The 15,301-nt window shown below is 41.6% G+C and overlaps 1 protein-coding gene across 1 annotated transcript in view; it reads right to left on the bottom strand.

Annotated features, from left to right (window-relative positions):
• Positions 1–15,301, bottom strand: part of LOC144767597 (sialoadhesin-like) — a 475,618-nt gene that overhangs the window by 92,288 nt on the left and 368,029 nt on the right. The window lies entirely within an intron of this gene.

Here is a 15,301-nt window from a genome sequence, read left to right as displayed (position 1 = left end):
CTTTGGATGTACAGGTCAAGAGATTAATTGATTCTTGCCCAGAATGCCTAGTTTCTGATAAACATTGGCATACATTGAAAGTTCCTTTATCCCCAACTGAATTTCCACATGCAGCATGGGTAAAAGTAGGTATTGATTTTTCAGGTCCTTATTCCATTCTTGACCAGGAATGCAAGTATGTTATCCTTTTGGTTGATTATCACTCAAAGTGGATGTACCACGAATTTGTTAAGTCACCTGATTCTGACTACCATTTCATTTTTTAAAAGGATTTTTGATGTAGAGGGAGCCCCTAGGGTACTGGTCAGTGACAATGGCACACATTTTGTTTCCGATAAGATGAAGAAATTTCTGGGTGATCTGGATATTAAACAACTTAAGGTTGCTTTATATTCCCCATCTTCAAATGGACTGGTGGAAAGAGGTAATAAGGTGATTAAAGAGGGCATTCAAACGGCGTTGTCTTGTGGAATGAATGTAAATAATTTCATTAGGGAGAAAGTTTGGCATTACAACACTTCCCCACACTGCACTACTGGAGTTTCTCCTTTTATGTTGTTGCGGAGTAGAAGTTCGCATTCTATTTTATTTCCTTCCTGGCTGCAACAATTGTCCGGGAATAAAGATATTGACCTGGGCGCTATAAAAAAAAAAGTAGATTCAAAACAAATACTTATGAGAAAATTTTTTGATTCCAAGTCTAATGTTACTCCAGTAGATATTTCTATGGACGACTGGGTTTTGATCAAAAAGCCAGTCAAAGGTAGAAAAGGGGAATCAAAGTTTTTTCGTCCTTTGAGGTCAGTAAGGGTGCTGCTTTCATTGATGGTAAAGGATGGTGGAACAAACGCCATCTTGTAAAAGTTTCTCATCAACAAGCAAACATGATTAGAAACTTTAGGAAGGAACCTGTTGAGGATCTGGATTGGTGTCATGGGCTAAAAAATCTTGTCGATGTGAACGAGTGTGTTAATACTCATGCTCAATCAGTCAGTGGTGGTGTTGATTTCTCTGATACCAATACAAACAATGTTCCTTCTTCACATGTTATTTCTTCCTATGGCAGAGTCATCAAAACTCCTGGAAAGTTCAATGATTTTGTAAGGTATTGAAGTTTATTGATTCCCTCTGATATTCATTTGTCTTTATTAATATTTTTTGTTGTTGTTGTTTCTTTTCATTGTTATAGGGGGGAAGGTGGTGTAATGGTTGCTTTAATTACTCGAGCTCATTGCGCGGTGTGTCGCGCGATGTGCACGCATACTTCATGTTATGATTTGATTATGCGGCCACGCGTGATGTGGTCGCATGCTTTGTATTTGTTTAATAGTGCATCCTCGTGCGGTGTGCCCGTTTGGTGCCCGTTTGGTGGTTGCTTCTAACGTGTGGTCAGTCACCGTTGGGGTTAGCCTCTGAGTGGCAGCATCACGCATAGGGTGGAGTTTATCTTCTACTTGGAAATAAACCTAACTTCAACTTTACCTCCTTCTACCGTGGATTATTTATCATAACAGAAACTACTTAAGAAATATCTGCTAAAGAAACTGTTATGATCTGCTGTTGCCTTTTCCCTTGCCTATGTATCTTGTTGTATATTCTTACTTGGTCCAATATGGCTACTTGGTGTCTGCAGTCCTTTCTTAGTGTTTCTATCTTCTAACCTAAGTGTGTTCTATCTTGTAGTGTAGTTCCTATCATCCCAATAGGCTCTGCGCATTGGAATAATACCTACAGCAGTAAAGGCCTAGACCAGACGTTAACTAGGTCTACTACTGTCGATACTAGACTTAAAGTTTTGGGTTTGCCAGCTTAGCTCAGAGTTCACTAGAAACTTTCTCGAATGTTCAGGAAAGAATTAACTTCCCTGATTAGACAAGAAGGGATTTAGTTTCTGACAACCATAGAACATGACAACTTTGCTCTCCCCTAATCAAGAGTAAATCTCGAGAGTCGTGTGAACAAAAGGCAATTTATTTTACTCAGTCAGTACGTGCATTCTTAGTCTCATCAGATTGTAGAGAAAAGGAAGAGACGGGCGTGTTCAATAAAAAGGTGTTATTTATTGATCAGTCTCTTTTCTCATACAAGAGAAATGGATCGATATTATTGCAATACTTATAGTTAAGTAAAGTGCATACATTAAAAGCAATAGTATAAAATAATACTGTAAAAACATTGATATGGTTTCTAAGCCATAAGATGTTTAAAATGAATAAAATATATTACATACACATATACATTTGACTAAACGTACTCAACTGGTGTTTCTAAATACGCCTACCCCGTGTACTTGACCTAAGCCTAATACATGGGCGGGAATAGAACGTTACAGTTTAAGTTAAGTTTGTTTTTGCCAAGTGAATAACTAAGGAATTCTCTGTGAGGGGTTATTCAGTTCTGTACCTGGAAGTTAGGATGAATGAGGGATGGTATCTCTCTCTCTGGTCTCGATATTCCAGGCTGCCTGCGAGGGCTGCCCAGAAACGCCGGTGCTGGATTTCTCGGCAGGAGAAAGCAGCTTCTCTCAGCGCGTCAGGAAGGCGGGGCTGCGCCAGCGGGGTCTGCTCTGCTCTTCGCTTCAGCAAGTATGGCTGCTCCGTCTCGTCACCATGCGTGTGTTTGCATAGGGCAATATCGGTAATATTTATACCTTTAAGGTGCCGAGATTGACGTAAGGATGGACATAGATACGTCAATAAGGATGTCATACGACTTGCTCTTTAGCACATTCTTTTGCTGAAGTTCTCGGTGAAATCAAAACAATGGCCGCAGGGTTTTGCCCAGGTTGTCATATGTTTGATTTGTTATGAGAACTCCGTATGCCTTATCAGGGGCTGGAGGAATATCGCTTGTCTAATTAGATCGCAAGCATTATGACCTAATCAGATAACACGTTCCTGTGCCGTAGTGTGACTGCGTCAGATAACGGTATCTGCATCATGGGGGTTTTCTGCCTCATGGGCTGACTGCTAGTTAACTTGTTGGTTTGTTTAACTAGAATAGGGTCAGGAATAGGGGGATCGATTCAGAACCTATAGGAATACATCACACCCACTCCACGCTAACTATGGATATATTTACTAATCTATGCATAGTATAACATAGTACAACATACTATAGAGTATAGTGTATACCTTACCACCCCAAAATACATAAATGCATTTTGAAATTTTCAAATATACTGAAAAATTGCAGACATATGTATTGTATGCACTCAAGCTGTAGAATAATGCCAAAATAATCGCATTTGTATACATTATTGCTATTTGGTATATGAGAATTACACATGAAATGGCTCTTAATACAGAAAAAAAGTTCGAGACCATTTCATCACAGAATATAATATCAATGAACATACCAGCGGGCAGCTAATGTCTATAAGCTATCTAAAATTTAGAAACCTTAGTTCTCTAAGAATAGTTCTTACTTTAAGCAGAAGATAGTGTCCCGAAAAATATGCAAAAATATTTTGGGGCTGCTGAAAAATTGCTGTCCGTGAACTGGAGGGAAATTGTTCATGTGACTTTATTTTTAAAGTTGAAGGCCGAATTCAGGGAACGTCGTGTGCGAGCTTGTTCAAAGGTCTCTATTTCTGCTCTGGAGAGAACATCATATCATTTAGGCTTTCGAAAAAGCTGTCAACAGCTTCCTGGGAAAGTTCCACTAACTCGGAAATAGGTGTAATCATCCATTCATGTGCATGATTGTCTCCATTGACATTCTGATTCGCATTGCTGACAGAAGGTCGTACCTGTTCGATGCTGCTTTCATCTTGAACTTCACTACCCATCAATCGTAGTGGTGAAGCTTCCACGAATGCCGTCATCAGGATTGGTAGCCTTTGAGGGCAGCACAAAGCATGAACCTTGATCGGGCTCAACAATGTTTCTGCATCCATTGGCGCATCCGATTGTAGCGTCAGACAGGTGTCTAACACGCATTCTTCTCCGCATAGCAGACACCTTAATACAGGTAAAACACATCTTTGCCACATTGGTCGAAATGATAGAAACCAAGTCATGTTCAGGTCTCTAAGCCGGGAGAGTCCCAGGATTTTTGATATCCGGTCCCGGTATCCAATGGATAGGATTGTTTCTTCCCTTGTCGCAAGAGTTTTGTCTGTGACATGGTTTGCCATACCGAAAAATAAGGACCAAGAATAGGATTCCTGCAATTAGTCCCAAGATCAGGGGAAGTCCGCCAAAAATCGAATGGACGAAATCTGGAAAAATACCCAGTATGGCTTTGAATGGGGTTAATGCCATCGAAAATACTGTCTTAAATACCTTTGAGACCCCATTGGTATCAGAAATATTTAAGATTTCATTAAGGATTTCCGCGAAATGTATGGGGGAATTAGTTGATAACAATGAATGTATCTCTGCAGTCGTCCTTGCGACTTGGAGATCATATGTTTCTTTTGATGACGAGAGCCTGGTAGGCGTCTGAAGAAGCACTGTTTTCATTCTGCTTAAAGTATCTATTCGAATAGAAGTAATTTTCAAATTGGGCCATGCCCTTGCCTCACTGTCTGGAAAGAAGCTGGGGAACAATGAGCGTCCACAGCACTTGACCTTCGCAGTCGTAGTTACTAGATAAGGAGTCCCGGGCATAAGACTACAACATCTGCGGTCTACAATCAGAATGTAACTCCCATTATAGAGTGTTTGAAAGAATGGTTCTATTTCTGTTGCAGGTGCGCCTTGCTGGTGACATGAAAGGTTGTATGAATTCCCTTCACAGGCTCCATGCAAACTGATTCCGTTACACAGAAGTGTGCCACTTAGTGACATCGCACAATTGTTGCCACTAAGAAACACTTTCTGTCCTTTATTACTGACACATGCATGTGAATAGGGCAGGTTCCATGTTGTTTTAATGTACCCCTTTCCCAATTTCTCGTACATGCCAGCCTGTATATATTTTTGGCAGTATTGAAACCTGAAGGTTGAGATTGGAATATTAATTATCCCATGTATTATCCATTCACTGACAGGTCGTTCTGACATTGTCACTGGTAATCTTTCTAGTTTTTCAATGCTCAAGATTGTATAATCAGCACCCTTTTGCGCCATACTGATTTGTCTATCAGTAAGGTTAAAGATTTGGAATAGTGACGTTGTGTTGATTAAACGCCAAGGCACATAGCCTGAACGCAGGTTTTGTAACGTCCAGCCAAGCTGTACAATAGCACGCAATTGGGACTGACCGTGTTGTAGCAACAGTAAGTCCTGCGATAATATGTCGATTGCTGAAGACACAATGCTGTCCAAAGAAAAAATTCTGGAGGACAGAGTCATTAACCCATTGTCCACTACAGAAAGTGATTTTTCCAAATTAATACGGTCAATTTCCCGTATTCTCTCTGCTGTTTCAATTTGAGTAACCTTCCAGGCCTCATTGTATGCTGCATATACAGAGGCTGCTATGAAACGCTTTTGACGCTGTTTGCGTGGTCCCATAGTGAAATCACGCAAGTCAGCACCATCAGTAAGTAAAGTTAGGTGTTGCTTAATTTCTGCCAGTGTGGAAGTTTGTAGCCATTGAAGGCATAATTTGCCCACACTGTAGGTTGTTATTATCCCTGGGTGATGTCTTTGGGGATATCTAGGGTCTGGCCTGGTCATTTTGAACCCCTGTGTTTTGTTCAGGAATCTGTCTTGACAGTTATTAGCATCTGTGGGCCAGATCAACCACTGTTTCCAATCAGGATGTGTTCTGTTTTGGTTTAATATATGGTTTACGTCTATCTCCTCATCTGTAGAGGTGTTGCTAAACATTGTTGGCTTTGGAATAGACGGTTTATTTAAATCTTTGATTTTGGCTAGGCCAAGACAGGTGGTTTGTTGAACAGTGTCATTTAAAAATATCATTTGTTCTGGGATCATGCATGCTCTAAACAAAGCTTCTATACCCTGTACTTGCCAATCTTTTGTGCCCCAAACACTTTTCAATTCAACATTTTTGTCCCAATAATCAAAACCAAAGTATTCATTTTTTCAAAAAATGAGTCCGAATATATCAATTTTGTGTTGGTTATCATGGTTTTTGTTCCTGTCTTGTTTGACAATTTAAAATAGAATGCTTCAGCATTACTTGTGTTAAAACCTGAAAAGTATGAATATTTGTCATAGATGGTTCTTGAGCTCCCTTTTGGAGGTGTTGCACAATGTTCCCATTGATTATAATTGAAAACATTTCTAGGTTGTGCAGATCTATGTAAAAAATGGTTACCATAGTGGTTATAGCAATACATACTATCATAATTTGTAGAACCCTGCAAATAATCATGTTTGGTAAATTTAGCAGACATTACTAAGTCAGACATCATATTAGTAATGCTTTCAAAGTCCCAATCATCAGCAAATGAGTTTGGTTTTACAAAGTCACTCAAGGAGATCTTAATTTGGTGTGGATATTTCAGGATTTCGACCGGACCATAAATTTCATAGTCAGTGTTGTCCCAGGCTACCCCACCAGGTATAGGATTGGCTGTGAAGTTGACTGAAGAAAGTTCTCTTTTCTCGACGTGTGAAGATGTGTGTGGTTTGAGGATCAAGTTGATTTTCTGACTTGCTGTGTCCATTTTAGCATATTTTCCCTCAATGAAGCGTCCCAAAGTAAGTATCATGATGAGCCAAAGTATGAGGATAAATGCACCAAAACCCACCCAAAATTCAATCCATGGAGAAATCAGATATGTTTCTTTTAGTTGTTTCAACAGTTCTTTAGCTTTATCTTTAAAGGTTTTTGATGATGGCTGTGTCTTTGATTCACTGAAGCCTTCAGAGGAATCATCGAAGTTTATGAAGTAGCCGGATGCAGTTCTGTCAATTGTTCCAATTGGTTCAGGATTTTTGTTTCTTGCATTTTCACTTGGTACTTCATTATAGATTGGTGTGTCTCTGCTAAATGTTTTTATTTGGGTTTTCAGAGGTCTGAGTTCTATTGCATTGTTGCATAGTCCTTGTTGTTCTTCTGTAGGCGTTTCGAATGTGATGAGCCTCTTTGTTAGGACCTCTGTACTGGTAGCAAACCTTGGTGTTCTGCTACTTATTGGGAGTCCACTTGGCCTACTGTTTGTTATCGGCCACATGTTGTGGTTTTACCAGGTCGATGGATACAACTCGGTTCTCCTTTTTACCAGCAAGTGGCGGTAGTACAACTGATCTTGTCCCGTTGACAGACAAGACAGGAACTGCTTTTCTGTAAGAAGGCCCAAATTCCTTCTTTACCGCGATCTTTTCCCTAACTAGATCCCCGACTTTTGGAATCCAGACAGGTCTTGCTGGGACAGGTGGTGGTTCTTTAGTGGTTGTTGGCTGTTGTTTCAACTTTATGTTGCTCAGGTCTTTTCTTGTTTTGTTTAAGTCCTGCAAAATAGCCAAACGGTCTTTGATATCAAAGCTTTTTTCTTTCACCACTGAAGTCTGACTATCAATGTCAGAGATCAACATCCTAGTTCCAAATAATAATTCGTACGCACTGAATCCCTTCAGAGAATTTCTTGGCAAGTTATTGAGACTACGTTGGACACTTATTAGATGTTTGACCCACCCAGCTCCCGAACCTAATATCCTTTCCGGTATAGATTGCTTTATGCCTTGGTTTTTTCTTTACACCATCCCGTACCCTCAGGAAGGAAGTGAGAAGATTCCCGCTGGGCTATGCTCATTTGGTCATGTTTCCCCTCAGGCTGTTGGGCTAGAGTGAAGACAATGGTCAAACGTAACATGCTCTTAGCGTATATGCCATTTAGACTCGCAAATCTTTGTATAACAGTCCAGACGTCAGCCGAGTGCTGGTGATCTACATTATAAGTGGAACTAGCCTGTATATGTTAATCGCAACCCTTCCTTTTTACTCCTGATTTTTCCTGGAGTAAACCGACGAGGTATTAAACTGTTTCTCTCCCCACTGCGATCTCTGTTGCAGTTTGGGCAGTTTTTTACAAACATGGTGTGACGCAGGCTCATGCCTGGCCACCAGTACCGCGATTGTAAATCTTCCAGAGAATCTTTTAGTTTGAGGTGTCTGAGACCCTCGCCCATATGTGCGTCTGCGATTAACAAGTTTCTCCTGTCCATGTTTGGAATCACTCTATCCCCCACTCCAGGGATTCGAGCAAAAGGGACGGAGTTTGCATCGATTATGTATGTGTAATTGAGTGGATAGTTGATCGGTAACGCTGAGCAATCGCCTTTTGATGACGTTTTCACCGCCAGCACTGTTTCACCGTCAATGTATTTTAATGTACGCTTTTTTCGAACTACGGGAGCCGATTTAGTGGCTGCCGCTGTGGCTGTTTCAGCCAATGAATTCCCTGCAACGTGAACGCCATCACGCTGATGACTCAGTGAGTGTGTCACGTGAGTCTTTGGTAGCTCTTTCTGTAAAAGAGCTATTTGTTCCCAGAGCAGTTTTTGCTTTATTGGTGCATCTGTGTCATCTTTGTAACCGTTTTGAATCCATGTCTGCAAATCGCTGTTATATGATTTGACGCAGTAATATGAATCTGACATTATAAGTGTCGGAAATTCGCGATCCGCATTATCTAGCGCCATTTTCAATGCCATTATTTCAGTCTGTTGTTCTGAATTAGTTTCTACTGAGTGTGTTTTTGTTAATAGAGGTTTTAGTTTACCTCCGCGCCACACTTCTTTTGTAATCCCACATGTGGGGTTGTATGCCTGTTCTCCCCAAACGGGGGGTTGAGCATGTCCGTCTGTATAAATTACACAGGCGTAATGTCGTAAAGGCAGAATGTCAGCTGGCAGAGGGTATGTTTTTTCATATTCTAAATTTTCCATTTCTTCTAGTTCTGGATCAAAGTAGTAGTATACTTTGTCCGTTGTGATTAAATTCACCCATTGTATCCATTCCGGATTCAATGTTGTTGTTGGTAAATTACACGGTGTTGTTAATGCCTCAAAGGCTGATTCAGCTGTTCTGACTGTGATATGTCTACCGTCTGCTTGATCTTTTTCTCTAGCTATTGCGGTTCGAACTGCATGAACAATTTTTTCTTTGTTGCTGAATTTCTGTTCAGCTTCTGTGTACAAGTGTGATTTGAATGCAATTGGTACCTTTTCTCCCTCATTAGAGGTCAGGTATGTGAATCCGCATCTCCCTGGGATGACTCGAATCACAAGATTGCGTGTGTTATCACGTGTTTCTAATTTTGTTTTAATTAGCATGTCTGTTTGTAGGGATCTCAAAATTTCTGTGTGTATTTGAGTCCAATTGGATCTTTTAAAATCTGGTTTTATCAGATCATAAAGGGGTTTGACCCTTTCTGCGTAATTTGCAATGTATGTTCTTCCGAAATTTAGGAAGCCTAGAATTGACTGTAGGTTTTTTAGTGTTCTAGGTGCTTGGAGTACGGCACATTTCTCTAGGAAATTGTCCGCCAGGCTTTTGCCTTCACTTGATAATTCATATCCTAAGAACAGGACTGTCAGATGGGCAATTCTGGATTTTTTAAAGTTGAATTTGTAACCCTCTGCTGCGAACCCAAGTATTATGGTGTTCACTCTTTTCAAGTGAGTCTCCAAGTCATCATCTGTTAAGTAAATGTCATCGACATAAGATAATGCTTCATCATCATATAGTTGTAGTAATTCTGTTACTCTCGCTGAGAATACTCCCGGGCTGTTCTTATACCCCTGGGCTAACCGACAGAATTGTTTTTGAGTGCCATTTATTGAGAATGCAGTTAAATATCTGCTCTCTGGTGCTATGTTTTGACAAAAGAATCCATTAGATATGTCTAATGTTGTTTTGTATTTTTTGCGCACTATGTTATTCATTAGTGCAGCACTATGTGAGTTTTGCACTGCAAAAGTTTTGCAACATGTGTTAAGGTGTCGGTAATCCAAAACTAGACGATATGAATTGTCTGGTTTGGAGACCGGAAACAAAGGGTTGTTCATTTGTGAGGTGCAAGTTTCAATCACCCCCTGGTATTCTAGCTGATCTAGTATTTCATTTACCTGTTTTTTAGCTTCTTGCTTAATTGGGTACTGCCTTTGTGCAGTTGGTTGTGATTTTAACTGGATTTTGTGAGGAGGAGAGTCCTCATCCCATCCCACGTGATTTTTATATAAAGCAGGAGCTAGAGCCACTGCCCACTTTCTAGCAAGTGTGTATTTTTTATGAATTGGAATTTGATTTGAGAAGGCAGGCATAATTACTTCTTCGCCATGAGGGCACTCCCTGACAAACTCTGGTGGCCAGTCTTTTTCAGCTAGAAGGATATCATAGCCCTTGGAGAGATTATCCCAAAATAGTCCCCTTATTTTCCTAGTCTTATCTCCCTCTATACGCAATGTTATTTCGTATATTTTGTGAGGTTTGCTAACTCTGGTGTCCGCAGTTTCCACTTAAAGATATTCATTCGTGTCCACTGTCTCCAGATGATTCATAAGGACTTTGCGAGCTATGCTCACTTCTGCTGCGCTGTCTAGCATTGTCTGAGCCCATTCCCCGTTTTTCAGTTGTGTCCTCAGTATTCTCGGCATTGTTAACTATTTTAATGCTGGCTACCTTCTTCTTTGGAAATTGTAATTTCTTTTTTAGTTGAGCAGGTTCCTTGTCTTTGGACTTGGCGTGCTCTTCTCTTTGTTCTGATCGTCCTCTTCTTTCCGATTTCTGCGAGGAAGTCTGAAAAGATTGAGAGGGACGTGTATCAATGTCTTGATATCTATCAGGCTTTTTTATATTATCCCTATTTCTAAGGTTATATCTATTCCCAGAGGGGTCACTCTGAGGTGACCTGTGTCTTTGGTTCGGAGATTTTTCTCTTCGCCTAGGAGACCTTCCTCTGGACTGGAATTTCTTTTCTTTGGGATTGGATTGTTTGTTTCCATCCCAGTTCTTTTTTGGTGATGTAGATTTATTATTAAAAAATATTTTTTCAGGACTTTCAATTAGTTGCGGTTTTACTGGTATTCCACCTAAACTATCTCTACCTAGTTCCTCATAGGATTTTTCTATGATTCTGGCAATTTCAGCTGGTTGGTCTGCTATATCTGTCTCTTTTAACCTCTGGCGGATCGCCACGTTTGCTGCTTCTCCTTTTATGTTGGCTAATAGTATAGCCGAGACCTGCTTGAAGTCTTTTAGTAATTTCATACCAAGAGTTAAAGCGGGTTCCGGACCATATTCATCTTGAATTTGTTTTAGCACATCTGGTATTACCGAAATGGATGGAACACTGTGCGTTTTTGTGTAGATGGAAGCAAAGACTGTACCCCAAGTGTCACAGTCCTCAATGTGTGGTGCGATTCCCATTGGAAGACAGATAGGCAGGATCCTGTGTTTTTCTAATGCGGTGGTGTCAGGAAACACCGCCTCTATTTGGGTGATTTTCTGTGCCAACCAGAATGGTATTTGTTCCCGTTTAGCCGGTACTTTACCTAGGCAGGACTGGATGTTCTGTGGTGTAATTTTATTTGTGTTCCCCTGGTGAGGGGTCAGCTGTGGAAGTTTAATCGCTGGCTGAATTGTAACCCTGGGCGAAGAACTACGCTCCGCTCGCGGAGCTTGCGGAGTTTCGGCAGCTCCGCGTTCCGCGGAGAACGCGTAGCTGTCGATAACTCCGCGATCCGGTGCGTAGCGTAGTTCTCGCGCGCTGAATAACATTATCGCGTGCGCGGCAATGGCTTACCTTCGTTCTGCGTTCGTTTTTTCCTGGTCGCTTGTGCCACCATGTTTGGAAACACTCTCGCACAGTCCCGTGCGACTGTGCGAACGCGATAACGTCATTTTGATGCGAGATAGCGTCATAAGGACGCGCGAGGATGCTTTTTGGTAAGATCGAGTTGCCGAACACGCAGAAACTGCATTCTTGCACAGAATAACTCGCGAGCATGTTAAAACCATAATAAATTACCATTTTGGTTAGGAAAAAAAAGGCAAAAAACCTTAAAGTTGTACCTTTGGCTTTATTTTTAGGGGGGAAGGACCCCTCTTTTTGTTTCTACTCTTGTTTTGCAGAGTAAGGAGGAAGGGCTCTTGAGTTTACAACTTCCTGTTCCTGTCCACCAGGCTCCTCCCAGTGCTTTGTCCATGTGGTGCTCACTTTCCTTTGGATTTTGAGCTGGAAGGATCACTTTCTGTCTGTGTTGGCTGCATTACTGATTTACCTTGGATTTAATGAGGACTTTTTGAATTGGAATTCTCTTTTTCAAGTAAGTTTGTGTAATGTATGAGTGATGTAGACTTGTGCTTGTTTGATTTGATTTTTTTTTAACAACAGTATTCAATCCTGGAATTAAATTATTGATGGAGGCCTGTACTTTCATGAGGTCCCAAATTGTAAATTTTTTCTAACATTGCATTTTGTGGAATTTAAAATGTTTCTAATTTTTAAGCCAATATGTGACCCTAGTAGCTAGTACCCCATGTAGTTAGTGTGTAGGCATGCATGAGTTCATTTTATTAACTTTCTGTGGTTGGCCTGGCCATGTGTTGGCGGCCATTTAATGTTTCCAGCCACTTTGCTCTTGCCATAGGCCTCCAACCTTGTGGCCTACTCTGCCAGTAGGCCATAGGTACTACTCATAGGGTCATGAAAGTTAATCAACTGTTTTTGTGGTGTACCCTTAATGTGAAAAACATGGATGGCTTGGATTGATATAGAAAATCTTATTTTTATGTGTGGGGTATTTCTGGTTTTGGGTGTGTTTAAACTTTAAATACTCTGTCAATTTCTGCCATTAGGTAACCCTAGGAATACAGCTTGGGTAGTTTTGGTAACTTCGCACCATGTGAGCACGTGAACTTACATTTTTTGTCGTGTTCGCGCACTCAATGTACTTGCTCGGGAACGCGAACACGACTTTTTATTCCGTTCGCGCTGCCGAACATGCCGATTTAGCATTCTCGCGGACAATATGTCCCGAGTTGCATAAAAGTTTCTCAAAAATGTTGCAGGTCTTTCTTGTGCACCTAAAAATTCCTCATTTATGTTATGTTCTCATTTTGTTAGTACTTTTCTCTTTTTGGAGCATGGACCACTTCCATTTTCTCTCCTCTGTTATTTTTTTTTTTTTTTTGGGGTGGGGTGACCAATTTGGGCGGTGGTGTGGTGTGTCCATTTTCTGAAGCAAAGCATTGTCCCTTTGCCATAGGCATTATTGTCTGTCTTCTCTTTCTTGTCATGTTGTTGTTGGTGGCCAGGCCATGTGGTGGCGGCCATTTTGTGTATGCTTCCTTTGTGATTTATTTTGCCATGTTGTTGTTGGTGGCCAGGCCATGTGGTGGAGGCCATTTTGTAAAGTTGTCCATGTTGTTGTTGGTGGCCAGGCCCTATGGTGGTGATCTTTTTGTGTATGCTTCCTTTGTGATTTATTTTGCCATGTTGTTGTTGGTGGCCAGGCCATGTGGTGGAGGCCATTTTGTATATACATCCTTTGTGATTTTGCCATGTTGTTGTTGGTGGCCAGGCCATGTGGTGGCGGCCATTTTGTGTATGCTTCCTTTGTGATATATTTTGCCATGTTGTTGTTGGTGGCCAGGCCATGTGGTGGAGGCCATTTTGTATCTACATCCTTTGTGATTTTGCCATGTTGTTGTTGGTGGCCAGGCCATGTGGTGGCGGCCATTTTGTGTATGCTTCCTTTGTGATATATTTTGCCATGTTGTTGTCGGTGGCCAGGCCCTATGTCGGCGGCCATTTTGTGTGTCCTTCCTTTGTGCTTTTGCCATAGGCATAGGCCTCCAACCTTGTGGCCTACTCTGGCAGTAGGCCATAGGTACTACTCATAGGGTCATGAAAGTTAATCAACTGTTTTTGTGGTGTACCCTTAAATGTGAAAATCATGGATGGCTTGGATTGATATAGAAAATCTTATTTTTATGTGTGGGGTATTTCTGGTTTTGGGTGTGTTTAAACTTTAAATACTCTGTCAATTTCTGCCATTAGGTAACCCTAGGAATACAGCTTGGGTAGTTTTGGTAACTTCGCACCATGTGAGCACGTGAACTTACATTTTTTGTCGTGTTCGCGCACTCAATGTACTTGCTCGGGAACGCGAACACGACTTTTTATTCCGTTCGCGCTGCCGAACATGCCGATTTAGCATTCTCGCGGACAATATGTCCCGAGTTGCATAAAAGTTTCTCAAAAATGTTGCAGGTCTTTCTTGTGCACCCAAAAAAACAGAATTTGTCATTTGGTTGTTGTTTTGGGAGCCTGGGCAGGGGTTTCTTTGTATGTGTTTTTGCGGTGTTATGTTTACAACCTCTGTCTTAGCCATGGGCTATTTATTCCTTGCACATTAACCTGTCATGTGCAGCAGGCATCCTCGTTTTTCTGTCCATATTGGTATCTATAGGCCTGCTTCACTTTATTGGTTCTTTCTGGACTTCATGTGGCCTTTGAGCTGTGGTGCTGCTGGACTGGTATTATTAGTCTTCTGTTTTGTCTTTTATACATTGACCTGTGTGTCTTTCAATTGTTCACGTTGCCTTACTGCTTGTTTGACTGATGTTGTTCTGCCTTCTTTACTTGTAGGTGCACAAAAAAGACTGAGGAGGTGCTGGTTGTTTTTTCATCCATCGCTCGTTCTACCGCCAGACGGACGTCCTTCAGTTGGACGCCACGTGTGGTGTGTGACTCATCTGACCAGACATCTCTGCAATTTGTGCTGCTGTGAGCTGACTGACATCAGAACAAGATGGGCCCTAAGAAAGCTACCAGGTCCTCCACCACAAAGAAAGTTGCTGCGAAGAAGGAACAGCAGAAGGAAGTGTCACTTAAGTCTGGTATGGACCCCAAAACCTTTTTTGGCACCCCAAAAGGTACGCCTGCAGCAGCGGGGTCTGGGGTGCAAGCTGGGACCAGCACATCTGCATTAGTGAGGGCAAGCCAGCATCCCAGGGCCAAGCACATGATGAGGGTCGAAGAGGTAGCCAGCCTTCTGCTTGCGAGCAGTGATACTGAGCCAGAACTAAACTTATCGCTGTCTCAAAGTAGTACACAATCCACGCAAGATGGAAGTGCTCAACAACCACCGCCAGCAGTAGATGTTCAACAACCACAACCACCGCCCGCAATAGGAGTTGTTCACCCACAACCACAACCACTTCCCGCAACAGTTGTTGAACAACCACAACCACCGCCCGCAACAGTTGTTGTTGAAAAACCCCAGCCCGCAATAGTACTTCCTCAAGAACAACAACCACCATCTCCGCACCAAATAGTAGTAGTTGTTCCTCCCGAAGTCGGGGCAGTTCAGGAAGTAGAGCCTCCTTCCGAGCAAGAAGAAGAGGAAGCCACTTCTGTAGGTGATCTATT

The sequence above is a fragment of the Lissotriton helveticus genome, chromosome 7, assembly GCF_964261635.1.
Source record: "Lissotriton helveticus chromosome 7, aLisHel1.1, whole genome shotgun sequence".
NCBI lineage: Eukaryota > Metazoa > Chordata > Amphibia > Caudata > Salamandridae > Lissotriton > Lissotriton helveticus.
The sequence above is the reverse complement of the archived record's forward strand: the minus strand, read 5'-3'. Positions and strand labels throughout refer to the sequence as shown.